Source organism: Zootermopsis nevadensis, unplaced genomic scaffold (genome assembly GCF_977971745.1).
Source record: "Zootermopsis nevadensis isolate Lab colony 2312 unplaced genomic scaffold, Znev_1.0 Znev_ptg000017l, whole genome shotgun sequence".
In the NCBI taxonomy this organism is placed as follows: Eukaryota; Metazoa; Arthropoda; class Insecta; order Blattodea; family Termopsidae; genus Zootermopsis; species Zootermopsis nevadensis.
The window spans coordinates 1,038,843-1,064,331 of record NW_028259149.1 but is presented as its reverse complement, the minus strand read 5'-3'; the positions used below and the strand labels follow the sequence as shown (position 1 = coordinate 1,064,331).

General features: G+C 41.9%; 19 non-coding genes across 19 annotated transcripts; all 19 read left to right on the top strand.

Annotated features, from left to right (window-relative positions):
- Positions 1-174: 174 nt before the first annotated feature.
- On the top strand, positions 175-293 carry LOC147873473 (5S ribosomal RNA). The gene has a single exon (XR_015535666.1). It is a non-coding gene; the product is annotated as a 5S ribosomal RNA (ribosomal RNA).
- Positions 294-1,549: 1,256 nt separating this feature from the next.
- Positions 1,550-1,668, top strand: LOC147873472 (5S ribosomal RNA). The gene has a single exon (XR_015535651.1). It is a non-coding gene; the product is annotated as a 5S ribosomal RNA (ribosomal RNA).
- Positions 1,669-2,925: 1,257 nt separating this feature from the next.
- On the top strand, positions 2,926-3,044 carry LOC147873471 (5S ribosomal RNA). The gene has a single exon (XR_015535668.1). It is a non-coding gene; the product is annotated as a 5S ribosomal RNA (ribosomal RNA).
- A 1,256-nt stretch (positions 3,045-4,300) lies between these two features.
- On the top strand, positions 4,301-4,419 carry LOC147873470 (5S ribosomal RNA). The gene has a single exon (XR_015535650.1). It is a non-coding gene; the product is annotated as a 5S ribosomal RNA (ribosomal RNA).
- Positions 4,420-5,675: 1,256 nt separating this feature from the next.
- Positions 5,676-5,794, top strand: LOC147873469 (5S ribosomal RNA). Its single transcript, XR_015535649.1, has one exon. It is a non-coding gene; the product is annotated as a 5S ribosomal RNA (ribosomal RNA).
- A 1,257-nt stretch (positions 5,795-7,051) lies between these two features.
- Positions 7,052-7,170, top strand: LOC147873468 (5S ribosomal RNA). Its single transcript, XR_015535657.1, has one exon. It is a non-coding gene; the product is annotated as a 5S ribosomal RNA (ribosomal RNA).
- Positions 7,171-8,426: 1,256 nt separating this feature from the next.
- LOC147873467 (5S ribosomal RNA) lies at positions 8,427-8,545 on the top strand. The gene has a single exon (XR_015535646.1). It is a non-coding gene; the product is annotated as a 5S ribosomal RNA (ribosomal RNA).
- A 1,256-nt stretch (positions 8,546-9,801) lies between these two features.
- Positions 9,802-9,920, top strand: LOC147873466 (5S ribosomal RNA). Its single transcript, XR_015535642.1, has one exon. It is a non-coding gene; the product is annotated as a 5S ribosomal RNA (ribosomal RNA).
- A 1,258-nt stretch (positions 9,921-11,178) lies between these two features.
- LOC147873465 (5S ribosomal RNA) lies at positions 11,179-11,297 on the top strand. Its single transcript, XR_015535635.1, has one exon. It is a non-coding gene; the product is annotated as a 5S ribosomal RNA (ribosomal RNA).
- A 1,256-nt stretch (positions 11,298-12,553) lies between these two features.
- Positions 12,554-12,672, top strand: LOC147873464 (5S ribosomal RNA). Its single transcript, XR_015535641.1, has one exon. It is a non-coding gene; the product is annotated as a 5S ribosomal RNA (ribosomal RNA).
- A 1,258-nt stretch (positions 12,673-13,930) lies between these two features.
- LOC147873463 (5S ribosomal RNA) lies at positions 13,931-14,049 on the top strand. Its single transcript, XR_015535624.1, has one exon. It is a non-coding gene; the product is annotated as a 5S ribosomal RNA (ribosomal RNA).
- A 1,257-nt stretch (positions 14,050-15,306) lies between these two features.
- Positions 15,307-15,425, top strand: LOC147873462 (5S ribosomal RNA). Its single transcript, XR_015535613.1, has one exon. It is a non-coding gene; the product is annotated as a 5S ribosomal RNA (ribosomal RNA).
- A 1,255-nt stretch (positions 15,426-16,680) lies between these two features.
- Positions 16,681-16,799, top strand: LOC147873461 (5S ribosomal RNA). Its single transcript, XR_015535640.1, has one exon. It is a non-coding gene; the product is annotated as a 5S ribosomal RNA (ribosomal RNA).
- A 1,256-nt stretch (positions 16,800-18,055) lies between these two features.
- On the top strand, positions 18,056-18,174 carry LOC147873460 (5S ribosomal RNA). Its single transcript, XR_015535602.1, has one exon. It is a non-coding gene; the product is annotated as a 5S ribosomal RNA (ribosomal RNA).
- Positions 18,175-19,429: 1,255 nt separating this feature from the next.
- On the top strand, positions 19,430-19,548 carry LOC147873459 (5S ribosomal RNA). Its single transcript, XR_015535639.1, has one exon. It is a non-coding gene; the product is annotated as a 5S ribosomal RNA (ribosomal RNA).
- Positions 19,549-20,805: 1,257 nt separating this feature from the next.
- Positions 20,806-20,924, top strand: LOC147873458 (5S ribosomal RNA). Its single transcript, XR_015535591.1, has one exon. It is a non-coding gene; the product is annotated as a 5S ribosomal RNA (ribosomal RNA).
- A 1,255-nt stretch (positions 20,925-22,179) lies between these two features.
- On the top strand, positions 22,180-22,298 carry LOC147873457 (5S ribosomal RNA). The gene has a single exon (XR_015535580.1). It is a non-coding gene; the product is annotated as a 5S ribosomal RNA (ribosomal RNA).
- A 1,255-nt stretch (positions 22,299-23,553) lies between these two features.
- LOC147873456 (5S ribosomal RNA) lies at positions 23,554-23,672 on the top strand. The gene has a single exon (XR_015535638.1). It is a non-coding gene; the product is annotated as a 5S ribosomal RNA (ribosomal RNA).
- A 1,257-nt stretch (positions 23,673-24,929) lies between these two features.
- Positions 24,930-25,048, top strand: LOC147873455 (5S ribosomal RNA). Its single transcript, XR_015535716.1, has one exon. It is a non-coding gene; the product is annotated as a 5S ribosomal RNA (ribosomal RNA).
- Positions 25,049-25,489: the final 441 nt, after the last annotated feature.

Below are 25,489 nucleotides of genomic sequence, written 5' to 3'. Positions count from 1 at the left end.
ATCTTTCAGGGTTCGGCCCTGTATTTGTTAGTGGTATCGACTTTAGAAGCTGGAAGTGTCGTTTTCTAAAGATAATCAGCAATCCGTTCTCTTACTATTTTGAAATTCAATTGATTTGGTTATGCAGGAAATAAGGAATGGATTTGTTATAGGAGTAACTCAGTCAAATCTAATGCCAACGGCCATACCATGCTGAAAACCCCGGTTCTCGTCTGATCACCGCAGTTAAGCAGCATTGGGCGTGGTTAGTACTTGGATGGGTGACCGCTTGTGAACACCACGTGCTGTTGGCTTCATTTTTTTTATTTTGCTTTTTTCTTTAATAACTGCAGCCAGCATGTCGGCGTCGTTGGGACTACTCCCAAACTACCTATTTGCCGAAATGATTGCATTGTTTGATTATGGCTTTTTCTAAAAAAAATCCTTTTTGTTGCCTAATCGTTTCTCAGTAAGTGCACTCGAGCCTAGCCAGTTTGTTCCGCGATTATCGAAGACGCAATGAAACGCGTAATGAGTGTTGGGAGATACCTGTCGAGCAAATGAGGTAATATTCCTCACCGCAGTATCTCAGTATGAAATTTTGCCGTCCAGGTGGTGGGATGGTCTACTTCCGGAAAAAGGAGGGCAACCACGAAAGATGTGAGACGGGACATCTCCGAGTTAAGATACACAGCGCTTGTCCAATACTTGGAGGGGTGAACATTATATGAATTCCTTTTCTTTCTCTCCGGGGGTATAATCAGATAAACACAGAAGGCAAGGGGGTTAGGCGCCTGTCATTTGCTTCATGCATATTTCAAAATTTAGACTAGGATATTTTATATTTGAATGTAATTTTCCTTCCTAAAATTAACACACCTTTCAGGAAAGGCTTCAGACTGTGGGTCTCGTCGTTAAGATACAAAGCGACTGTCCGTCACTTGGAGGGGTGAACGTTTTACTAAATTTTTTTCTTTCTTTTACAGAATGTCTAAAGTTAGTCATAGAAAGTAAAGCTGCACAGGCGTCTATCAGTAGTTGACTTTAGATCGCAGACGAATACTAGGTGAAAGTTCAGCTTGGATGGTTTGTTATCCTACTGTGTCGGGCAGTGTTCCAAGTGCCGGCGAATACGTACTTGTTCTAGCAAGACCATATCGTGTATAGACTGAAATACTCTTTTGTGTCTTGGCGTTGTATATTATTCATCGGCCACTGGGCAGCTCCTGATTTACACCCACCGAGAGAGTCAACTGTGATTTTCTCCTGCAACGGTATTTAGAAAATCATTATTTCATCAAGGAACCACTCGGCCAGGTGAAATCTGTCTGCCGTATATTTCTACTTATGTCCATGTATTTTATATTGGGAATTTTGAGGAAGTCGTCCGAGGTGAATCTTTCAGGGTTCGGCCCTGTATTTTTTAGTGGTATCGACTTTAGAAGCTGGAAGTGTCGTTTTCTAAAGATAATCAGCAATCCGTTCTCTTACTATTTTGAAATTCAATTGATTTGGTTATGCAGGAAATAAAGAATGGACTTGTTATAGGAGTAACTCAGTCAAATCTAATGCCAACGGCCATACCATGCTGAAAACACCGGTTCTCGTCTGATCACCGCAGTTAAGCAGCATTGGGCGTGGTTAGTACTTGGATGGGTGACCGCTTGGGAACACCACGTGCAGTTGGCTTCATTTTTTTTATTTTGCTTTTTTCTTTAATAACTGCAGCCAGCATGTCGGCGTCGTTGGGACTACTCCCAAACTACCTATTTGCCGAAATGATTGCATTGTTTGATTATGGCTTTTTCTAAAAAAATTCCTTTTTGTTGCCTAATCGTTTCTCAGTAAGTGCACTCGAGCCTAGCCAGTTTGTTCCGCGATTATCGAAGACGCAATGAAACGCGTGAATGAGTGTTGGGAGATACCTGTCGAGCAAATGAGGTAATATTCCTCACCGCAGTATCTCAGTATGAAATTTTGCCGTCCAGGTGGTGGGATGGTCTACTTCCGGAAAAAGGAGGGCAACCACGAAAGATGTGAGACGGGACATCTCCGAGTTAAGATACACAGCGCTTGTCCAATACTGGGAGGGGTGAACATTATATGAATTCCTTTTCTTTCTCTCCGGGGGTATAATCAGATAAACACAGAAGGCAAGGGGGTTAGGCGCCTGTCATTTGCTTCATGCATATTTCAAAATTTAGTCTAGGATAGTTTATATTTGAATGTAATTTTCCCTCCTAAAATTAACACACCTTTCAGGAAAGGCTTCAGACTGTGGGTCTCGCCGTTAAGATACAAAGCGACTGTCCGTCACTTGGAGGAGTGAACGTTTTACTAAAAAAAATTTTTTCTTTTACAGAATGCCTAAAGTTAGTCATAGAAAGTAAAGCTGCACAGGCGTCTATCAGTAGTTGACTTTAGATCGCAAACGAATACTAGGTGAAAGTTCAGCTTGGATGGTTTGTTATCCTACTGTGTCGGGCAGTGTTCCAAGTGCCGGCGAATACGTACTTGTTCTAGCAAGACCATATCGTGTATAGACTGAAATACTCTTTTGTGCCTTGGCGTTGTATATTATTCATCGGCCACTGGGCAGCTCCTGATTTACACCCACCGAGAGAGTCAACTGTGATTTTCTCCTGCAACGGTATTTAGAAAATCATTATTTCAGCAAGGAACCACTCGGCCAGGTAAAATCTGTCTGCCGTATATTTCTACTTATGTCCATGTATTTTATATTGGGAATTTTGAGGAAGTCGTCCGAGGTGAATCTTTCAGGGTTCGGCCCTGTATTTGTTAGTGGTATCGACTTTAGAAGCTGGAAGTGTCGTTTTCTAAAGATAATCAGCAATCCGTTCTCTTACTATTTTGAAATTCAATTGATTTGGTTATGCAAGAAATAAGGAATGGACTTGTTATAGGAGTAACTCAGTCAAATCTAATGCCAACGGCCATACCATGCTGAAAACACCGGTTCTCGTCTGATCACCGCAGTTAAGCAGCATTGGGCGTGGTTAGTACTTGGATGGGTGACCGCTTGGGAACACCACGTGCTGTTGGCTTCATTTTTTTTATTTTGCTTTTTTCTTTAATAACTGCAGCCAGCATGTCGGCGTCGTTGGGACTGCTCCCAAACTACCTATGTGCCGAAATGATTGCATTGTTTGATTATGGCTTTTTCTAAAAAAATTCCTTTTTGTTGCCTTATCGTTTCTCAGTAAGTGCACTCGAGCCTAGCCAGTTTGTTCCGCGATTATCGATGACGCAATGAAACGCATGAATGAGTGTTGGGAGATACCTGTCGAGCAAATGAGGTAATTTTCCTCACCGCAGTATCTCAGTGTGAAATTTTGCCGTCCAGGTGGTGGGATGGTCTACTTCCGGAAAAAGGAGGGCAACCACGAAAAATGTGAGACGGGACATCTCCGAGTTAAGATACACAGAGCTTGTCCAATACTTGGAGAGGTGAACATTATATAAATTCCTTTTTTTTCTCTCCGGGGGTATAATCAGATAAACACAGAAGGCAAGGGGGTTAGGCGCCTGTCATTTGCTTCAAGTTATTTCAAGATTTAGTCTAGGATAATTTATATTTGAATGTAATTTTCCCTCCTAAAATTAACACACCTTTCAGGAAAGGCTTCAGACTGTGGGTCTCGTCGTTAAGATACAAAGCGACTGTCCGTCACTTGGAGGGGTGAACGTTTTACTAATTTTTTTTCTTTCTTTTACAGAATGCCTAAAGTTAGTCATAGAAAGTAAAGCTGCACAGGCGTCTATCAGTAGTTGACTTTAGATCGCAGACGAATACTAGGTGAAAGTTCAGCTTGGATGGTTTGTTATCCTACTGTGTCGGGCAGTGTTCCAAGTGCCGGCGAATACGTACTTGTTCTAGCAAGACCATATCGTGTATAGACTGAAATACTCTTTTGTGTCTTGGCGTTGTATATTATTCATCGGCCACTGGGCAGCTCCTGATTTACACCCACCGAGAGAGTCAACTGTGATTTTCTCCAGCAACGGTATATAGAAAATCATTATTTCAGCAAGGAACCACTCGGCCAGGTAAAATCTGTCTGCCGTATATTTCTACTTATGTCCATGTATTTTATATTGGGAATTTTGAGGAAGTCGTCCGAGTTGAATCTTTCAGGGTTCGGCCCTCTATTTGTTAGTGGTATCGACTTTAGAAGCTGGAAGTGTCGTTTTCTAAAGATAATCAGCAATCCGTTCTCTTACTATTTTGAAATTCAATTGATTTGGTTATGCAGGAAATAAGGAATGGTCTTGTTGTAGGTGTAACTCAGTCAAATCTTATGCCAACGGCCATACCATGCTGAAAACACCGGTTCTCGTCTGATCACCGCAGTTAAGCAGCATTGGGCGTGGTTAGTACTTGGATGGGTGACCGCTTGGGAACACCACGTGCAGTTGGCTTCATTTTTTTTATTTTGCTTTTTTCTTTAATAACTGCAGCCAGCATGTCGGCGTCGTTGGGACTACTCCCAAACTACCTATTTGCCGAAATGATTGCATTGTTTGATTATGGCTTTTTCTAAAAAAATTCCTTTTTGTTGCCTAATCGTTTCTCAGTAAGTGCACTCGAGCCTAGCCAGTTTGTTCCGCGATTATCGAAGATGCAATGAAACGCGTGAATGAGTGTTGGGAGATACCTGTCGAGCAAATGAGGTAATATTCCTCACCGCAGTATCTCAGTATGAAATTTTGCCGTCCAGGTGGTGGGATGGTCTACTTCCGGAAAAAGGAGGGCAACCACGAAAGATGTGAGACGGGACATCTCCGAGTTAAGATACACAGCGCTTGTCCAATACTTGGAGGGGTGAACATTATATGAATTCCTTTTCTTTCTCTCCGGGGGTATAATCAGATAAACACAGAAGGCAAGGGGGTTAGGCGCCTGTCATTTGCTTCATGCATATTTCAAAATTTAGTCTAGGATAGTTTATATTTGAATGTAATTTTCCCTCCTAAAATTAACACACTTTTCAGGAAAGGCTTCAGACTGTGGGTCTCGTCGTTAAGATACAAAGCGACTGTCCGTCACTTGGAGGGGTGAACGTTTTACTAAAAAAAATTTTTCTTTTACAGAATGCCTAAAGTTAGTCATAGAAAGTAAAGCTGCACAGGCGTCTATCAGTAGTTGACTTTAGATCGCAGACGAATACTAGGTGAAAGTTCAGCTTGGATGGTTTGTTATCCTTCTGTGTCGGGCAGTGTTCCAAGTGCCGGCGAATACGTACTTGTTCTAGCAAGACCATATCGTGTATAGACTGAAATACTCTTTTGTGTCTTGGCGTTGTATATTATTCATCGGCCACTGGGAAGCTCCTGATTTACACCCACCGAGTGAGTCAACTGTGATTTTCTCCTGCAACGGTATTTAGAAAATCATTATTTCAGCAAGGAACCACTCGGCCAGGTGAAATCTGTCTGTCGTATATTTCTACTTTTGTCCATGTATTTTATATTGGGAATTTTGAGGAAGTCGTCCGAGGTGAATCTTTCAGGGTTCGGCCCTGTATTTGTTAGTGGTATCGACTTTAGAAGCTGGAAGTGTCGTTTTCTAAAGATAATCAGCAATCCGTTCTCTTACTATTTTGAAATTCAATTGATTTGGTTATGCAGGAAATAAGGAATGGACTTGTTATAGGAGTAACTCAGTCAAATCTAATGCCAACGGCCATACCATGCTGAAAACACCGGTTCTCGTCTGATCACCGCAGTTAAGCAGCATTGGGCGTGGTTAGTACTTGGATGGGTGACCGCTTGGGAACACCACGTGCAGTTGGCTTCATTTTTTTTATTTTGCTTTTTTCTTTAATAACTGCAGCCAGCATGTCGGCGTCGTTGGGACTACTCCCAAACTACCTATTTGCCGAAATGATTGCATTGTTTGATTATGGCTTTTTCTAAAAAAATTCCTTTTTGTTGCCTAATCGTTTCTCAGTAAGTGCACTCGAGCCTAGCCAGTTTGTTCCGCGATTATCGAAGACGCAATGAAACGCGTGAATGAGTGTTGGGAGATACCTGTCGAGCAAATGAGGTAATATTCCTCACCGCAGTATCTCAGTATGAAATTTTGCCGTCCAGGTGGTGGGATGGTCTACTTCCGGAAAAAGGAGGGCAACCACGAAAGATGTGAGACGGGACATCTCCGAGTTAAGATACACAGCGCTTGTCCAATACTTGGAGAGCTGAACATTATATGAATTCCTTTTTTTTCTCTCCGGGGGTATAATCAGATAAACACAGAAGGCAAGGGGGTTAGGCGCCTGTCATTTGCTTCATGCATATTTCAAAATTTAGACTAGGATATTTTATATTTGAATGTAATTTTCCCTCCTAAAATTAACACACCTTTCAGGAAAGGCTTCAGACTGTGGGTCTCGTCGTTAAGATACAAAGCGACTGTCCGTCACTTGGAGGGGTGAACGTTTTACTAAATTTTTTTCTTTCTTTTACAGAATGCCTAAAGTTAGTCATAGAAAGTAAAGCTGCACAGGCGTCTATCAGTAGTTGACTTTAGATCGCAGACGAATACTAGGTGAAAGTTCAGCTTGGATGGTTTGTTATCCTACTGTGTCGGGCAGTGTTCCAAGTGCCGGCGAATACGTACTTGTTCTAGCAAGACCATATCGTGTATAGACTGAAATATTCTTTTGTGTCTTGGCGTTGTATATTATTCATCGGCCACTGGGCAGCTCCTGATTTACACCCACCGAGATAGTCAACTGTGATTTTCTCCTGCAACGGTATATAGAAAATCATTATTTCAGCAAGGAACCACTCGGCCAGGTAAAATCTGTCTGCCGTATATTTCTACTTATGTCCATGTATTTTATATTGGGAATTTTGAGGAAGTCGTCCGAGGTGAATCTTTCAGGGTTCGGCCCTGTATTTGTAAGTGGTATCGACTTTAGAAGCTGGAAGTGTCGTTTTCTAAAGATAATCAGCAATCCGTTCTCTTACTATTTTGAAATTCAATTGATTTGGTTATGCAGGAAATAAGGAATGGACTTGTTATAGGAGTAACTCAGTCAAATCTAATGCCAACGGCCATACCATGCTGAAAACACCGGTTCTCGTCTGATCACCGCAGTTAAGCAGCATTGGGCGTGGTTAGTACTTGGATGGGTGACCGCTTGGGAACACCACGTGCTGTTGGCTTCATTTTTTTTATTTTGCTTTTTTCTTTAATAACTGCAGCCAGCATGTCGGCGTCGTTGGGACTACTCCCAAACTACCTATTTGCCGAAATGATTGCATTGTTTGATTATGGCTTTTTCTAAAAAAATTCCTTTTTGTTGCCTAATCGTTTCTCAGTAAGTGCACTCGAGCCTAGCCAGTTTGTTCTGCGATTATCGAAGACTCAATGAAACGCGTGAATGAGTGTTGGGAGATACCTGTCGAGCAAATGAGGTAATATTCCTCACCGCAGTATCTCAGTATGAAATTTTGCCGTCCAGGTGGTGGGATGGTCTACTTCCGGAAAAAGGAGGGCAACCACGAAAGATGTGAGACGGGACATCTCCGAGTTAAGATACACAGCGCTTGTCCAATACTTGGAGAGCTCAACATTATATGAATTCCTTTTCTTTCTCTCCGGGGGTATAATCAGATAAACACAGAAGGCAAGGGGGTTAGGCGCCTGTCATTTGCTTCATGCATATTTCAAAATTTAGTCTAGGATAGTTTATATTTGAATGTAATTTTCCCTCCTAAAATTAACACACTTTTCAGGAAAGGCTTCAGACTGTGGGTCTCGTCGTTAAGATACAAAGCGACTGTCCGTCACTTGGAAGGGTGAACGTTTTACTAAAAAAAATTTTTCTTTTACAGAATGCCTAAAGTTAGTCATAGAAAGTAAAGCTGCACAGGCGTCTATCAGTAGTTGACTTTAGATCGCAGACGAATACTAGGTGAAAGTTCAGCTTGGATGGTTTGTTATCCTACTGTGTCGGGCAGTGTTCCAAGTGCCGGCGAATACGTACTTGTTCTAGCAAGACCATATCGTGTATAGACTGAAATATTCTTTTGTGTCTTGGCGTTGTATATTATTCATCGGCCACTGGGCAGCTCCTGATTTACACCCACCGAGATAGTCAACTGTGATTTTCTCCTGCAACGGTATATAGAAAATCATTATTTCAGCAAGGAACCACTCGGCCAGGTAAAATCTGTCTGCCGTATATTTCTACTTATGTCCATGTATTTTATATTGGGAATTTTGAGGAAGTCGTCCGAGGTGAATCTTTCAGGGTTCGGCCCTGTATTTGTAAGTGGTATCGACTTTAGAAGCTGGAAGTGTCGTTTTCTAAAGATAATCAGCAATCCGTTCTCTTACTATTTTGAAATTCAATTGATTTGGTTATGCAGGAAATAAGGAATGGACTTGTTATAGGAGTAACTCAGTCAAATCTAATGCCAACGGCCATACCATGCTGAAAACACCGGTTCTCGTCTGATCACCGCAGTTAAGCAGCATTGGGCGTGGTTAGTACTTGGATGGGTGACCGCTTGGGAACACCACGTGCTGTTGGCTTCATTTTTTTTATTTTGCTTTTTTCTTTAATAACTGCAGCCAGCATGTCGGCGTCGTTGGGACTACTCCCAAACTACCTATTTGCCGAAATGATTGCATTGTTTGATTATGGCTTTTTCTAAAAAAATTCCTTTTTGTTGCCTAATCGTTTCTCAGTAAGTGCACTCGAGCCTAGCCAGTTTGTTCTGCGATTATCGAAGACTCAATGAAACGCGTGAATGAGTGTTGGGAGATACCTGTCGAGCAAATGAGGTAATATTCCTCACCGCAGTATCTCAGTATGAAATTTTGCCGTCCAGGTGGTGGGATGGTCTACTTCCGGAAAAAGGAGGGCAACCACGAAAGATGTGAGACGGGACATCTCCGAGTTAAGATACACAGCGCTTGTCCAATACTTGGAGAGCTCAACATTATATGAATTCCTTTTCTTTCTCTCCGGGGGTATAATCAGATAAACACAGAAGGCAAGGGGGTTAGGCGCCTGTCATTTGCTTCATGCATATTTCAAAATTTAGTCTAGGATAGTTTATATTTGAATGTAATTTTCCCTCCTAAAATTAACACACTTTTCAGGAAAGGCTTCAGACTGTGGGTCTCGTCGTTAAGATACAAAGCGACTGTCCGTCACTTGGAAGGGTGAACGTTTTACTAAAAAAAATTTTTCTTTTACAGAATGCCTAAAGTTAGTCATAGAAAGTAAAGCTGCACAGGCGTCTATCAGTAGTTGACTTTAGATCGCAGACGAATACTAGGTGAAAGTTCAGCTTGGATGGTTTGTTATCCTACTGTGTCGGGCAGTGTTCCAAGTGCCGGCGAATACGTACTTGTTCTAGCAAGACCATATCGTGTATAGACTGAAATACTCTTTTGTGTCTTGGCGTTGTATATTATTCATCGGCCACTGGGCAGCTCCTGATTTACACCCACCGAGAGAGTCAACTGTGATTTTCTCCAGCAACGGTATATAGAAAATCATTATTTCAGCAAGGAACCACTCGGCCAGGTAAAATCTGTCTGCCGTATATTTCTACTTATGTCCATGTATTTTATATTGGGAATTTTGAGGAAGTCGTCCGAGTTGAATCTTTCAGGGTTCGGCCCTCTATTTGTTAGTGGTATCGACTTTAGAAGCTGGAAGTGTCGTTTTCTAAAGATAATCAGCAATCCGTTCTCTTACTATTTTGAAATTCAATTGATTTGGTTATGCAGGAAATAAGGAATGGTCTTGTTGTAGGTGTAACTCAGTCAAATCTTATGCCAACGGCCATACCATGCTGAAAACACCGGTTCTCGTCTGATCACCGCAGTTAAGCAGCATTGGGCGTGGTTAGTACTTGGATGGGTGACCGCTTGGGAACACCACGTGCTGTTAGCTACATTTTTTTTTATTTTGCTTTTTTCTTTAATAACTGCAGCCAGCATGTCGGCGTCGTTGGTACTACTCCCAAACTACCTATTTGCCGAAATGATTGCATTGTTTGATTATGGCTTTTTCTAAAAAAATTCCTTTTTGTTGCCTAATCGTTTCTCAGTAAGTGCACTCGAGCCTAGTCAGTTTGTTCCGCGATTATCGAAGACGAAATGTAACGCGTGAATGAGTGTTGGGAGATACCTGTCGAGCAAATGAGGTAATATTCCTCACCGCAGTATCTCAGTATGAAATTTTGCCGTCCAGGTGGTGGGATGGTCTATTTCCGGAAAAAGGAGGGCAACCACGAAAGATGTGAGACGGGACATCTCCGATTTAAGATACACAGCGCTTGTCCAATACTTTGAGTGGTGAACATTATATGAATTCCTTTTTTTTCTCTCCGGGGGTATAATCAGATAAACACAGAAGGCAAGGGGGTTAGGCGCCTGTCATTTGCTTCATGCATATTTCAAAATTTTGTCTAGGATCATTTATATTTGAATGTAATTTTCCCTCCTAAAATTAACACACCTTTCAGGAAAGGCTTCAGACTGTGGGTCTCGCCGTTAAGATACAAAGCGACTGTCCGTCACTTGGAGGAGTGAACGTTTTACTAAAAAAAATTTTTTCTTTTACAGAATGCCTAAAGTTAGTCATAGAAAGTAAAGCTGCACAGGCGTCTATCAGTAGTTGACTTTAGATCGCAAACGAATACTAGGTGAAAGTTCAGCTTGGATGGTTTGTTATCCTACTGTGTCGGGCAGTGTTCCAAGTGCCGGCGAATACGTACTTGTTCTAGCAAGACCATATCGTGTATAGACTGAAATACTCTTTTGTGCCTTGGCGTTGTATATTATTCATCGGCCACTGGGCAGCTCCTGATTTACACCCACCGAGAGAGTCAACTGTGATTTTCTCCTGCAACGGTATTTAGAAAATCATTATTTCAGCAAGGAACCACTCGGCCAGGTAAAATCTGTCTGCCGTATATTTCTACTTATGTCCATGTATTTTATATTGGGAATTTTGAGGAAGTCGTCCGAGGTGAATCTTTCAGGGTTCGGCCCTGTATTTGTTAGTGGTATCGACTTTAGAAGCTGGAAGTGTCGTTTTCTAAAGATAATCAGCAATCCGTTCTCTTACTATTTTGAAATTCAATTGATTTGGTTATGCAAGAAATAAGGAATGGACTTGTTATAGGAGTAACTCAGTCAAATCTAATGCCAACGGCCATACCATGCTGAAAACACCGGTTCTCGTCTGATCACCGCAGTTAAGCAGCATTGGGCGTGGTTAGTACTTGGATGGGTGACCGCTTGGGAACACCACGTGCTGTTGGCTTCATTTTTTTTATTTTGCTTTTTTCTTTAATAACTGCAGCCAGCATGTCGGCGTCGTTGGGACTGCTCCCAAACTACCTATGTGCCGAAATGATTGCATTGTTTGATTATGGCTTTTTCTAAAAAAATTCCTTTTTGTTGCCTTATCGTTTCTCAGTAAGTGCACTCGAGCCTAGCCAGTTTGTTCCGCGATTATCGATGACGCAATGAAACGCATGAATGAGTGTTGGGAGATACCTGTCGAGCAAATGAGGTAATTTTCCTCACCGCAGTATCTCAGTGTGAAATTTTGCCGTCCAGGTGGTGGGATGGTCTACTTCCGGAAAAAGGAGGGCAACCACGAAAAATGTGAGACGGGACATCTCCGAGTTAAGATACACAGCGCTTGTCCAATACTTGGAGAGCTCAACATTATATGAATTCCTTTTCTTTCTCTCCGGGGGTATAATCAGATAAACACAGAAGGCAAGGGGGTTAGGCGCCTGTCATTTGCTTCAAGTTATTTCAAGATTTAGTCTAGGATAATTTATATTTGAATGTAATTTTCCCTCCTAAAATTAACACACCTTTCAGGAAAGGCTTCAGACTGTGGGTCTCGTCGTTAAGATACAAAGCGACTGTCCGTCACTTGGAGGGGTGAACGTTTTACTAAATTTTTTTCTTTCTTTTACAGAATGCCTAAAGTTAGTCATAGAAAGTAAAGCTGCACAGGCGTCTATCAGTAGTTGACTTTAGATCGCAGACGAATACTAGGTGAAAGTTCAGCTTGGATGGTTTGTTATCCTACTGTGTCGGGCAGTGTTCCAAGTGCCGGCGAATACGTACTTGTTCTAGCAAGACCATATCGTGTATAGACTGAAATACTCTTTTGTGTCTTGGCGTTGTATATTATTCATCGGCCACTGGGCAGCTCCTGATTTACACCCACCGAGAGAGTCAACTGTGATTTTCTCCAGCAACGGTATATAGAAAATCATTATTTCAGCAAGGAACCACTCGGCCAGGTAAAATCTGTCTGCCGTATATTTCTACTTATGTCCATGTATTTTATATTGGGAATTTTGAGGAAGTCGTCCGAGTTGAATCTTTCAGGGTTCGGCCCTCTATTTGTTAGTGGTATCGACTTTAGAAGCTGGAAGTGTCGTTTTCTAAAGATAATCAGCAATCCGTTCTCTTACTATTTTGAAATTCAATTGATTTGGTTATGCAGGAAATAAGGAATGGTCTTGTTGTAGGTGTAACTCAGTCAAATCTTATGCCAACGGCCATACCATGCTGAAAACACCGGTTCTCGTCTGATCACCGCAGTTAAGCAGCATTGGGCGTGGTTAGTACTTGGATGGGTGACCGCTTGGGAACACCACGTGCTGTTAGCTACATTTTTTTTTATTTTGCTTTTTTCTTTAATAACTGCAGCCAGCATGTCGGCGTCGTTGGTACTACTCCCAAACTACCTATTTGCCGAAATGATTGCATTGTTTGATTATGGCTTTTTCTAAAAAAATTCCTTTTTGTTGCCTAATCGTTTCTCAGTAAGTGCACACGAGCCTAGTCAGTTTGTTCCGCGATTATCGAAGACGAAATGTAACGCGTGAATGAGTGTTGGGAGATACCTGTCGAGCAAATGAGGTAATATTCCTCACCGCAGTATCTCAGTATGAAATTTTGCCGTCCAGGTGGTGGGATGGTCTATTTCCGGAAAAAGGAGGGCAACCACGAAAGATGTGAGACGGGACATCTCCGATTTAAGATACACAGCGCTTGTCCAGTACTTTGAGTGGTGAACATTATATGAATTCCTTTTTTTTCTCTCCGGGGGTATAATCAGATAAACACAGAAGGCAAGGGGGTTAGGCGCCTGTCATTTGCTTCATGCATATTTCAAAATTTTGTCTAGGATCATTTATATTTGAATGTAATTTTCCCTCCTAAAATTAACACACCTTTCAGGAAAGGCTTCAGACTGTGGGTCTCGCCGTTAAGATACAAAGCGACTGTCCGTCACTTGGAGGAGTGAACGTTTTACTAAAAAAAATTTTTTCTTTTACAGAATGCCTAAAGTTAGTCATAGAAAGTAAAGCTGCACAGGCGTCTATCAGTAGTTGACTTTAGATCGCAAACGAATACTAGGTGAAAGTTCAGCTTGGATGGTTTGTTATCCTACTGTGTCGGGCAGTGTTCCAAGTGCCGGCGAATACGTACTTGTTCTAGCAAGACCATATCGTGTATAGACTGAAATACTCTTTTGTGCCTTGGCGTTGTATATTATTCATCGGCCACTGGGCAGCTCCTGATTTACACCCACCGAGAGAGTCAACTGTGATTTTCTCCTGCAACGGTATTTAGAAAATCATTATTTCAGCAAGGAACCACTCGGCCAGGTAAAATCTGTCTGCCGTATATTTCTACTTATGTCCATGTATTTTATATTGGGAATTTTGAGGAAGTCGTCCGAGGTGAATCTTTCAGGGTTCGGCCCTGTATTTGTTAGTGGTATCGACTTTAGAAGCTGGAAGTGTCGTTTTCTAAAGATAATCAGCAATCCGTTCTCTTACTATTTTGAAATTCAATTGATTTGGTTATGCAAGAAATAAGGAATGGACTTGTTATAGGAGTAACTCAGTCAAATCTAATGCCAACGGCCATACCATGCTGAAAACACCGGTTCTCGTCTGATCACCGCAGTTAAGCAGCATTGGGCGTGGTTAGTACTTGGATGGGTGACCGCTTGGGAACACCACGTGCTGTTGGCTTCATTTTTTTTATTTTGCTTTTTTCTTTAATAACTGCAGCCAGCATGTCGGCGTCGTTGGGACTGCTCCCAAACTACCTATGTGCCGAAATGATTGCATTGTTTGATTATGGCTTTTTCTAAAAAAATTCCTTTTTGTTGCCTTATCGTTTCTCAGTAAGTGCACTCGAGCCTAGCCAGTTTGTTCCGCGATTATCGATGACGCAATGAAACGCATGAATGAGTGTTGGGAGATACCTGTCGAGCAAATGAGGTAATTTTCCTCACCGCAGTATCTCAGTGTGAAATTTTGCCGTCCAGGTGGTGGGATGGTCTACTTCCGGAAAAAGGAGGGCAACCACGAAAAATGTGAGACGGGACATCTCCGAGTTAAGATACACAGCGCTTGTCCAATACTTGGAGGGGTGAACATTATATAAATTCCTTTCTTTTCTCTCCGGGGGTATAATCAGATAAACACAGAAGGCAAGGGGGTTAGGCGCCTGTCATTTGCTTCAAGTTATTTCAAGATTTAGTCTAGGATAATTTATATTTGAATGTAATTTTCCCTCCTAAAATTAACACACCTTTCAGGAAAGGCTTCAGACTGTGGGTCTCGTCGTTAAGATACAAAGCGACTGTCCGTCACTTGGAGGGGTGAACGTTTTACTAAATTTTTTTTTTTTCTTTTACAGAATGCCTAAAGATAGTCATAGAAAGTAAAGCTGCACAGGCGTCTATCAGTAGTTGACTTTAGATCGCAGACGAATACTAGGTGAAAGTTCAGCTTGGATGGTTTGTTATCCTACTGTGTCGGGCAGTGTTCCAAGTGCCGGCGAATACGTACTTGTTCTAGCAAGACCATATCGTGTATAGACTGAAATACTCTTTTGTGTCTTGGCGTTGTATATTATTCATCGGCCACTGGGCAGCTCCTGATTTACACCCACCGAGAGGGTCAACTGTGATTTTCTCCTGCAACGGTATTTAGAAAATCATTATTTCAGCAAGGAACCACTCGGCCAGGTAAAATCTGTCTGCCGTATATTTCTACTTATGTCCATGTATTTTATATTGGGAATTTTGAGGAAGTCGTCCGAGGTGAATCTTTCAGGGTTCGGCCCTGTATTTGTTAGTGGTATCGACTTTAGAAGCTGGAAGTGTCGTTTTCTAAAGATAATCAGCAATCCGTTCTCTTACTATTTTGAAATTCAATTGATTTGGTTATGCAGGAAATAAGGAATGGACTTGTTATAGGAGTAACTCAGTCAAATCTAATGCCAACGGCCATACCATGCTGAAAACACCGGTTCTCGTCTGATCACCGCAGTTAAGCAGCATTGGGCGTGGTTAGTACTTGGATGGGTGACCGCTTGGGAACACCACGTGCTGTTGGCTTCATTTTATTATTTTGCTTTTTTCTTTAATAACTGAGCCAGCATGTCGGCGTCGTTGGGACTACTCCCAAACTACCTATTTGCCGAAATGATTGCATTGTTTGATTATGGCTTTTTCTAAAAAAATTCCTTTTTGTTGCCTAATCGTTTCTCAGTAAGTGCACTCGAGCCTAGCCAGTTTGTTCCGCGATTATCGAAGACGCAATGAAACGCGTGAATGAGTGTTGAGAGATACCTGTCGAGCAAATGACGTAATATTCCTCACCGCAGTATCTCAGTATGAAATTTTGCCGTCCAGGTGGTGGGATGGTGTACTTCCGGAAAAAGGAGGGCAACCACGAAAGATGTGAGACGGGACATCTCCGAGTTAAGATACACAGCGCTTGTCCAATACTTGGAGGGGTGAACATTATATGTATTCCTTTTTTTTCTCTCCGGGGGTATAATCAGATAAACACAGAAGGCAAGGGGGTTAGGCGCCTGTCATTTGCTTCATGCATATTTCAAAATTTAGACTAGGATATTTTATATTTGAATGTAATTTTCCCTCCTAAAATTAACACACCTTTCAGGAAAGGCTTCAGACTGTGGGTCTCGTCGTTAAGATACAAAGCGACTGTCCGTCACTTCGAGGGGTGAACGTTTTACTAAATTTTTTTCTTTCTTTTACAGAATGCCTAAAGTTAGTCATAGAAAGTAAAGCTGCACAGGCGTCTATCAGTAGTTGACTTTAGATCGCAGACGAATACTAGGTGAAAGTTCAGCTTGGATGGTTTGTTATCCTACTGTGTCGGGCAGTGTTCCAAGTGCCGGCGAATACGTACTTGTTCTAGCAAGACCATATCGTGTATAGACTGAAATACTCTTTTGTGTCTTGGCGTTGTATATTATTCGTCGGCCACTGGGCAGCTCCTGATTTACACCCACCGAGAGAGTCAACTGTGATTTTCTCCAGCAACGGTATATAGAAAATCATTATTTCAGCAAGGAACCACTCGGCCAGGTAAAATCTGTCTGCCGTATATTTCTACTTATGTCCATGTATTTTATATTGGGAATTTTGAGGAAGTCGTCCGAGTTGAATCTTTCAGGGTTCGGCCCTCTATTTGTTAGTGGTATCGACTTTAGAAGCTGGAAGTGACGTTTTCTAAAGATAATCAGCAATCCGTTCTCTTACTATTTTGAAATTCAATTGATTTGGTTATGCAGGAAATAAGGAATGGTCTTGTTGTAGGTGTAACTCAGTCAAATCTTATGCCAACGGCCATACCATGCTGAAAACACCGGTTCTCGTCTGATCACCGCAGTTAAGCAGCATTGGGCGTGGTTAGTACTTGGATGGGTGACCGCTTGGGAACACCACGTGCTGTTAGCTACATTTTTTTTATTTTGCTTTTTTCTTTAATAACTGCAGCCAGCATGTCGGCGTCGTTGGGACTACTCCCAAACTACCTATTTGCCGAAATGATTGCATTGTTTGATTATGGCTTTTTCTAAAAAAATTCCTTTTTGTTGCCTAATCGTTTCTCAGTAAGTGCACTCGAGCCTAGTCAGTTTGTTCCGCGATTATCGAAGACGAAATGTAACGCGTGAATGAGTGTTGGGAGATACCTGTCGAGCAAATGAGGTAATATTCCTCACCGCAGTATCTCAGTATGAAATTTTGCCGTCCAGGTGGTGGGATGGTCTATTTCCGGAAAAAGGAGGGCAACCACGAAAGATGTGAGACGGGACATCTCCGATTTAAGATACACAGCGCTTGTCCAATACTTGGAGTGGTGAACATTATATGAATTCCTTTTTTTTCTCTCCGGGGGTATAATCAGATAAACACAGAAGGCAAGGGGGTTAGGCGCCTGTCATTTGCTTCATGCATATTTCAAAATTTTGTCTAGGATCATTTATATTTGAATGTAATTTTCCCTCCTAAAATTAACACACCTTTCAGGAAAGGCTTCAGACTGTGGGTCTCGCCGTTAAGATACAAAGCGACTGTCCGTCACTTGGAGGAGTGAACGTTTTACTAAATTTTTTTTTTCTTTTACAGAATGCCTAAAGATAGTCATAGAAAGTAAAGCTGCACAGGCGTCTATCAGTAGTTGACTTTAGATCGCAGACGAATACTAGGTGAAAGTTCAGCTTGGATGGTTTGTTATCCTACTGTGTCGGGCAGTGTTCCAAGTGCCGGCGAATACGTACTTGTTCTAGCAAGACCATATCGTGTATAGACTGAAATACTCTTTTGTGTCTTGGCGTTGTATATTATTCATCGGCCACTGGGCAGCTCCTGATTTACACCCACCGAGAGGGTCAACTGTGATTTTCTCCTGCAACGGTATTTAGAAAATCATTATTTCAGCAAGGAACCACTCGGCCAGGTAAAATCTGTCTGCCGTATATTTCTACTTATGTCCATGTATTTTATATTGGGAATTTTGAGGAAGTCGTCCGAGGTGAATCTTTCAGGGTTCGGCCCTGTATTTGTTAGTGGTATCGACTTTAGAAGCTGGAAGTGTCGTTTTCTAAAGATAATCAGCAATCCGTTCTCTTACTATTTTGAAATTCAATTGATTTGGTTATGCAGGAAATAAGGAATGGACTTGTTATAGGAGTAACTCAGTCAAATCTAATGCCAACGGCCATACCATGCTGAAAACACCGGTTCTCGTCTGATCACCGCAGTTAAGCAGCATTGGGCGTGGTTAGTACTTGGATGGGTGACCGCTTGGGAACACCACGTGCTGTTGGCTTCATTTTATTATTTTGCTTTTTTCTTTAATAACTGAGCCAGCATGTCGGCGTCGTTGGGACTACTCCCAAACTACCTATTTGCCGAAATGATTGCATTGTTTGATTATGGCTTTTTCTAAAAAAATTCCTTTTTGTTGCCTAATCGTTTCTCAGTAAGTGCACTCGAGCCTAGCCAGTTTGTTCCGCGATTATCGAAGACGCAATGAAACGCGTGAATGAGTGTTGAGAGATACCTGTCGAGCAAATGACGTAATATTCCTCACCGCAGTATCTCAGTATGAAATTTTGCCGTCCAGGTGGTGGGATGGTCTACTTCCGGAAAAAGGAGGGCAACCACGAAAGATGTGAGACGGGACATCTCCGAGTTAAGATACACAGCGCTTGTCCAATACTTGGAGGGGTGAACATTATATGTATTCCTTTTTTTTCTCTCCGGGGGTATAATCAGATAAACACAGAAGGCAAGGGGGTTAGGCGCCTGTCATTTGCTTCATGCATATTTCAAAATTTAGACTAGGATATTTTATATTTGAATGTAATTTTCCCTCCTAAAATTAACACACCTTTCAGGAAAGGCTTCAGACTGTGGGTCTCGTCGTTAAGATACAAAGCGACTGTCCGTCACTTCGAGGGGTGAACGTTTTACTAAATTTTTTTCTTTCTTTTACAGAATGCCTAAAGTTAGTCATAGAAAGTAAAGCTGCACAGGCGTCTATCAGTAGTTGACTTTAGATCGCAGACGAATACTAGGTGAAAGTTCAGCTTGGATGGTTTGTTATCCTACTGTGTCGGGCAGTGTTCCAAGTGCCGGCGAATACGTACTTGTTCTAGCAAGACCATATCGTGTATAGACTGAAATACTCTTTTGTGTCTTGGCGTTGTATATTATTCGTCGGCCACTGGGCAGCTCCTGATTTACACCCACCGAGAGAGTCAACTGTGATTTTCTCCAGCAACGGTATATAGAAAATCATTATTTCAGCAAGGAACCACTCGGCCAGGTAAAATCTGTCTGCCGTATATTTCTACTTATGTCCATGTATTTTATATTGGGAATTTTGAGGAAGTCGTCCGAGTTGAATCTTTCAGGGTTCGGCCCTCTATTTGTTAGTGGTATCGACTTTAGAAGCTGGAAGTGACGTTTTCTAAAGATAATCAGCAATCCGTTCTCTTACTATTTTGAAATTCAATTGATTTGGTTATGCAGGAAATAAGGAATGGTCTTGTTGTAGGTGTAACTCAGTCAAATCTTATGCCAACGGCCATACCATGCTGAAAACACCGGTTCTCGTCTGATCACCGCAGTTAAGCAGCATTGGGCGTGGTTAGTACTTGGATGGGTGACCGCTTGGGAACACCACGTGCTGTTAGCTACATTTTTTTTATTTTGCTTTTTTCTTTAATAACTGCAGCCAGCATGTCGGCGTCGTTGGGACTACTCCCAAACTACCTATTTGCCGAAATGATTGCATTGTTTGATTATGGCTTTTTCTAAAAAAATTCCTTTTTGTTGCCTAATCGTTTCTCAGTAAGTGCACTCGAGCCTAGTCAGTTTGTTCCGCGATTATCGAAGACGAAATGTAACGCGTGAATGAGTGTTGGGAGATACCTGTCGAGCAAATGAGGTAATATTCCTCACCGCAGTATCTCAGTATGAAATTTTGCCGTCCAGGTGGTGGGATGGTCTATTTCCGGAAAAAGGAGGGCAACCACGAAAGATGTGAGACGGGACATCTCCGATTTAAGATACACAGCGCTTGTCCAATACTTGGAGTGGTGAACATTATATGAATTCCTTTTTTTTCTCTCCGGGGGTATAATCAGATAAACACAGAAGGCAAGGGGGTTAGGCGCCTGTCATTTGCTTCATGCATATTTCAAAATTTTGTCTAGGATCATTTATATTTGAATGTAATTTTCCCTCCTAAAATTAACACACCTTTCAGGAAAGGCTTCAGACTGTGGGTCTCGCCGTTAAGATACAAAGCGACTGTCCGTCACTTGGAGGAGTGAACGTTTTACTAAAAAAAATTTTTTCTTTTACAGAATGCCTAAAGTTAGTCATAGAAAGTAAAGCTGCACAGGCGTCTATCAGTAGTTGACTTTAGATCGCAAACGAATACTAGGTTAAAGTTCAGCTTGGATGGTTTGTTATCCTACTGTGTCGGGCAGTGTTCCAAGTGCCGGCGAATACGTACTTGTTCTAGCAAGACCATATCGTGTATAGACTGAAATACTCTTTTGTGCCTTGGCGTTGTATATTATTCATCGGCCACTGGGCAGCTCCTGATTTACACCCACCGAGAGAGTCAACTGTGATTTTCTCCTGCAACGGTATTTAGAAAATCATTATTTCAGCAAGGAACCACTCGGCCAGGTAAAATCTGTCTGCCGTATATTTCTACTTATGTCCATGTATTTTATATTGGGAATTTTGAGGAAGTCGTCCGAGGTGAATCTTTCAGGGTTCGGCCCTGTATTTGTTAGTGGTATCGACTTTAGAAGCTGGAAGTGTCGTTTTCTAAAGATAATCAGCAATCCGTTCTCTTACTATTTTGAAATTCAATTGATTTGGTTATGCAAGAAATAAGGAATGGACTTGTTATAGGAGTAACTCAGTCAAATCTAATGCCAACGGCCATACCATGCTGAAAACACCGGTTCTCGTCTGATCACCGCAGTTAAGCAGCATTGGGCGTGGTTAGTACTTGGATGGGTGACCGCTTGGGAACACCACGTGCTGTTGGCTTCATTTTTTTTATTTTGCTTTTTTCTTTAATAACTGCAGCCAGCATGTCGGCGTCGTTGGGACTGCTCCCAAACTACCTATGTGCCGAAATGATTGCATTGTTTGATTATGGCTTTTTCTAAAAAAATTCCTTTTTGTTGCCTTATCGTTTCTCAGTAAGTGCACTCGAGCCTAGCCAGTTTGTTCCGCGATTATCGATGACGCAATGAAACGCATGAATGAGTGTTGGGAGATACCTGTCGAGCAAATGAGGTAATTTTCCTCACCGCAGTATCTCAGTGTGAAATTTTGCCGTCCAGGTGGTGGGATGGTCTACTTCCGGAAAAAGGAGGGCAACCACGAAAAATTTGAGACGGGACATCTCCGAGTTAAGATACACAGCGCTTGTCCAATACTTGGAGGGGTGAACATTATATAAATTCCTTTCTTTTCTCTCCGGGGGTATAATCAGATAAACACAGAAGGCAAGGGGGTTAGGCGCCTGTCATTTGCTTCAAGTTATTTCAAGATTTAGTCTAGGATAATTTATATTTGAATGTAATTTTCCCTCCTAAAATTAACACACCTTTCAGGAAAGGCTTCAGACTGTGGGTCTCGTCGTTAAGATACAATGCGACTGTCCGTCACTTGGAGGGGTGAACGTTTTACTAAATTTTTTTTTTCTTTTACAGAATGCCTAAAGATAGTCATAGAAAGTAAAGCTGCACAGGCGTCTATCAGTAGTTGACTTTAGATCGCAGACGAATACTAGGTGAAAGTTCAGCTTGGATGGTTTGTTATCCTACTGTGTCGGGCAGTGTTCCAAGTGCCGGCGAATACGTACTTGTTCTAGCAAGACCATATCGTGTATAGACTGAAATACTCTTTTGTGTCTTGGCGTTGTATATTATTCATCGGCCACTGGGCAGCTCCTGATTTACACCCACCGAGAGGGTCAACTGTGATTTTCTCCTGCAACGGTATTTAGAAAATCATTATTTCAGCAAGGAACCACTCGGCCAGGTAAAATCTGTCTGCCGTATATTTCTACTTATGTCCATGTATTTTATATTGGGAATTTTGAGGAAGTCGTCCGAGGTGAATCTTTCAGGGTTCGGCCCTGTATTTGTTAGTGGTATCGACTTTAGAAGCTGGAAGTGTCGTTTTCTAAAGATAATCAGCAATCCGTTCTCTTACTATTTTGAAATTCAATTGATTTGGTTATGCAGGAAATAAGGAATGGACTTGTTATAGGAGTAACTCAGTCAAATCTAATGCCAACGGCCATACCATGCTGAAAACACCGGTTCTCGTCTGATCACCGCAGTTAAGCAGCATTGGGCGTGGTTAGTACTTGGATGGGTGACCGCTTGGGAACACCACGTGCTGTTGGCTTCATTTTATTATTTTGCTTTTTTCTTTAATAACTGAGCCAGCATGTCGGCGTCGTTGGGACTACTCCCAAACTACCTATTTGCCGAAATGATTGCATTGTTTGATTATGGCTTTTTCTAAAAAAATTCCTTTTTGTTGCCTAATCGTTTCTCAGTAAGTGCACTCGAGCCTAGCCAGTTTGTTCCGCGATTATCGAAGACGCAATGAAACGCGTGAATGAGTGTTGAGAGATACCTGTCGAGCAAATGACGTAATATTCCTCACCGCAGTATCTCAGTATGAAATTTTGCCGTCCAGGTGGTGGGATGGTCTACTTCCGGAAAAAGGAGGGCAACCACGAAAGATGTGAGACGGGACATCTCCGAGTTAAGATACACAGCGCTTGTCCAATACTTGGAGGGGTGAACATTATATGTATTCCTTTTTTTTCTCTCCGGGGGTATAATCAGATAAACACAGAAGGCAAGGGGGTTAGGCGCCTGTCATTTGCTTCATGCATTATTCAAAATTTAGACTAGGATATTTTATATTTGAATGTAATTTTCCCTCCTAAAATTAACACACCTTTCAGGAAAGGCTTCAGACTGTGGGTCTCGTCGTTAAGATACAAAGCGACTGTCCGTCACTTCGAGGGGTGAACGTTTTACTAAATTTTTTTCTTTCTTTTACAGAATGCCTAAAGTTAGTCATAGAAAGTAAAGCTGCACAGGCGTCTATCAGTAGTTGACTTTAGATCGCAGACGAATACTAGGTGAAAGTTCAGCTTGGATGGTTTGTTATCCTACTGTGTCGGGCAGTGTTCCAAGTGCCGGCGAATACGTACTTGTTCTAGCAAGACCATATCGTGTATAGACTGAAATACTCTTTTGTGTCTTGGCGTTGTATATTATTCGTCGGCCACTGGGCAGCTCCTGATTTACACCCACCGAGAGAGTCAACTGTGATTTTCTCCAGCAACGGTATATAGAAAATCATTATTTCAGCAAGGAACCACTCGGCCAGGTAAAATCTGTCTGCCGTATATTTCTACTTATGTCCATGTATTTTATATTGGGAATTTTGAGGAAGTCGTCCGAGTTGAATCTTTCAGGGTTCGGCCCTCTATTTGTTAGTGGTATCGACTTTAGAAGCTGGAAGTGACGTTTTCTAAAGATAATCAGCAATCCGTTCTCTTACTATTTTGAAATTCAATTGATTTGGTTATGCAGGAAATAAGGAATGGTCTTGTTGTAGGTGTAACTCAGTCAAATCTTATGCCAACGGCCATACCATGCTGAAAACACCGGTTCTCGTCTGATCACCGCAGTTAAGCAGCATTGGGCGTGGTTAGTACTTGGATGGGTGACCGCTTGGGAACACCACGTGCTGTTAGCTACATTTTTTTTATTTTGCTTTTTTCTTTAATAACTGCAGCCAGCATGTCGGCGTCGTTGGGACTACTCCCAAACTACCTATTTGCCGAAATGATTGCATTGTTTGATTATGGCTTTTTCTAAAAAAATTCCTTTTTGTTGCCTAATCGTTTCTCAGTAAGTGCACTCGAGCCTAGTCAGTTTGTTCCGCGATTATCGAAGACGAAATGTAACGCGTGAATGAGTGTTGGGAGATACCTGTCGAGCAAATGAGGTAATATTCCTCACCGCAGTATCTCAGTATGAAATTTTGCCGTCCAGGTGGTGGGATGGTCTATTTCCGGAAAAAGGAGGGCAACCACGAAAGATGTGAGACGGGACATCTCCGATTTAAGATACACAGCGCTTGTCCAATACTTGGAGTGGTGAACATTATATGAATTCCTTTTTTTTCTCTCCGGGGGTATAATCAGATAAACACAGAAGGCAAGGGGGTTAGGCGCCTGTCATTTGCTTCATGCATATTTCAAAATTTTGTCTAGGATCATTTATATTTGAATGTAATTTTCCCTCCTAAAATTAACACACCTTTCAGGAAAGGCTTCAGACTGTGGGTCTCGCCGTTAAGATACAAAGCGACTGTCCGTCACTTGGAGGAGTGAACGTTTTACTAAAAAAAATTTTTTCTTTTACAGAATGCCTAAAGTTAGTCATAGAAAGTAAAGCTGCACAGGCGTCTATCAGTAGTTGACTTTAGATCGCAAACGAATACTAGGTGAAAGTTCAGATTGGATGGTTTGTTATCCTACTGTGTCGGGCAGTGTTCCAAGTGCCGGCGAATACGTACTTGTTCTAGCAAGACCATATCGTGTATAGACTGAAATACTCTTTTGTGCCTTGGCGTTGTATATTATTCATCGGCCACTGGGCAGCTCCTGATTTACACCCACCGAGAGAGTCAACTGTGATTTTCTCCTGCAACGGTATTTAGAAAATCATTATTTCAGCAAGGAACCACTCGGCCAGGTAAAATCTGTCTGCCGTATATTTCTACTTATGTCCATGTATTTTATATTGGGAATTTTGAGGAAGTCGTCCGAGGTGAATCTTTCAGGGTTCGGCCCTGTATTTGTTAGTGGTATCGACTTTAGAAGCTGGAAGTGTCGTTTTCTAAAGATAATCAGCAATCCGTTCTCTTACTATTTTGAAATTCAATTGATTTGGTTATGCAAGAAATAAGGAATGGACTTGTTATAGGAGTAACTCAGTCAAATCTAATGCCAACGGCCATACCATGCTGAAAACACCGGTTCTCGTCTGATCACCGCAGTTAAGCAGCATTGGGCGTGGTTAGTACTTGGATGGGTGACCGCTTGGGAACACCACGTGCTGTTGGCTTCATTTTTTTTATTTTGCTTTTTTCTTTAATAACTGCAGCCAGCATGTCGGCGTCGTTGGGACTGCTCCCAAACTACCTATGTGCCGAAATGATTGCATTGTTTGATTATGGCTTTTTCTAAAAAAATTCCTTTTTGTTGCCTTATCGTTTCTCAGTAAGTGCACTCGAGCCTAGCCAGTTTGTTCCGCGATTATCGATGACGCAATGAAACGCATGAATGAGTGTTGGGAGATACCTGTCGAGCAAATGAGGTAATTTTCCTCACCGCAGTATCTCAGTGTGAAATTTTGCCGTCCAGGTGGTGGGATGGTCTACTTCCGGAAAAAGGAGGGCAACCACGAAAAATTTGAGACGGGACATCTCCGAGTTAAGATACACAGCGCTTGTCCAATACTTGGAGGGGTGAACATTATATAAATTCCTTTCTTTTCTCTCCGGGG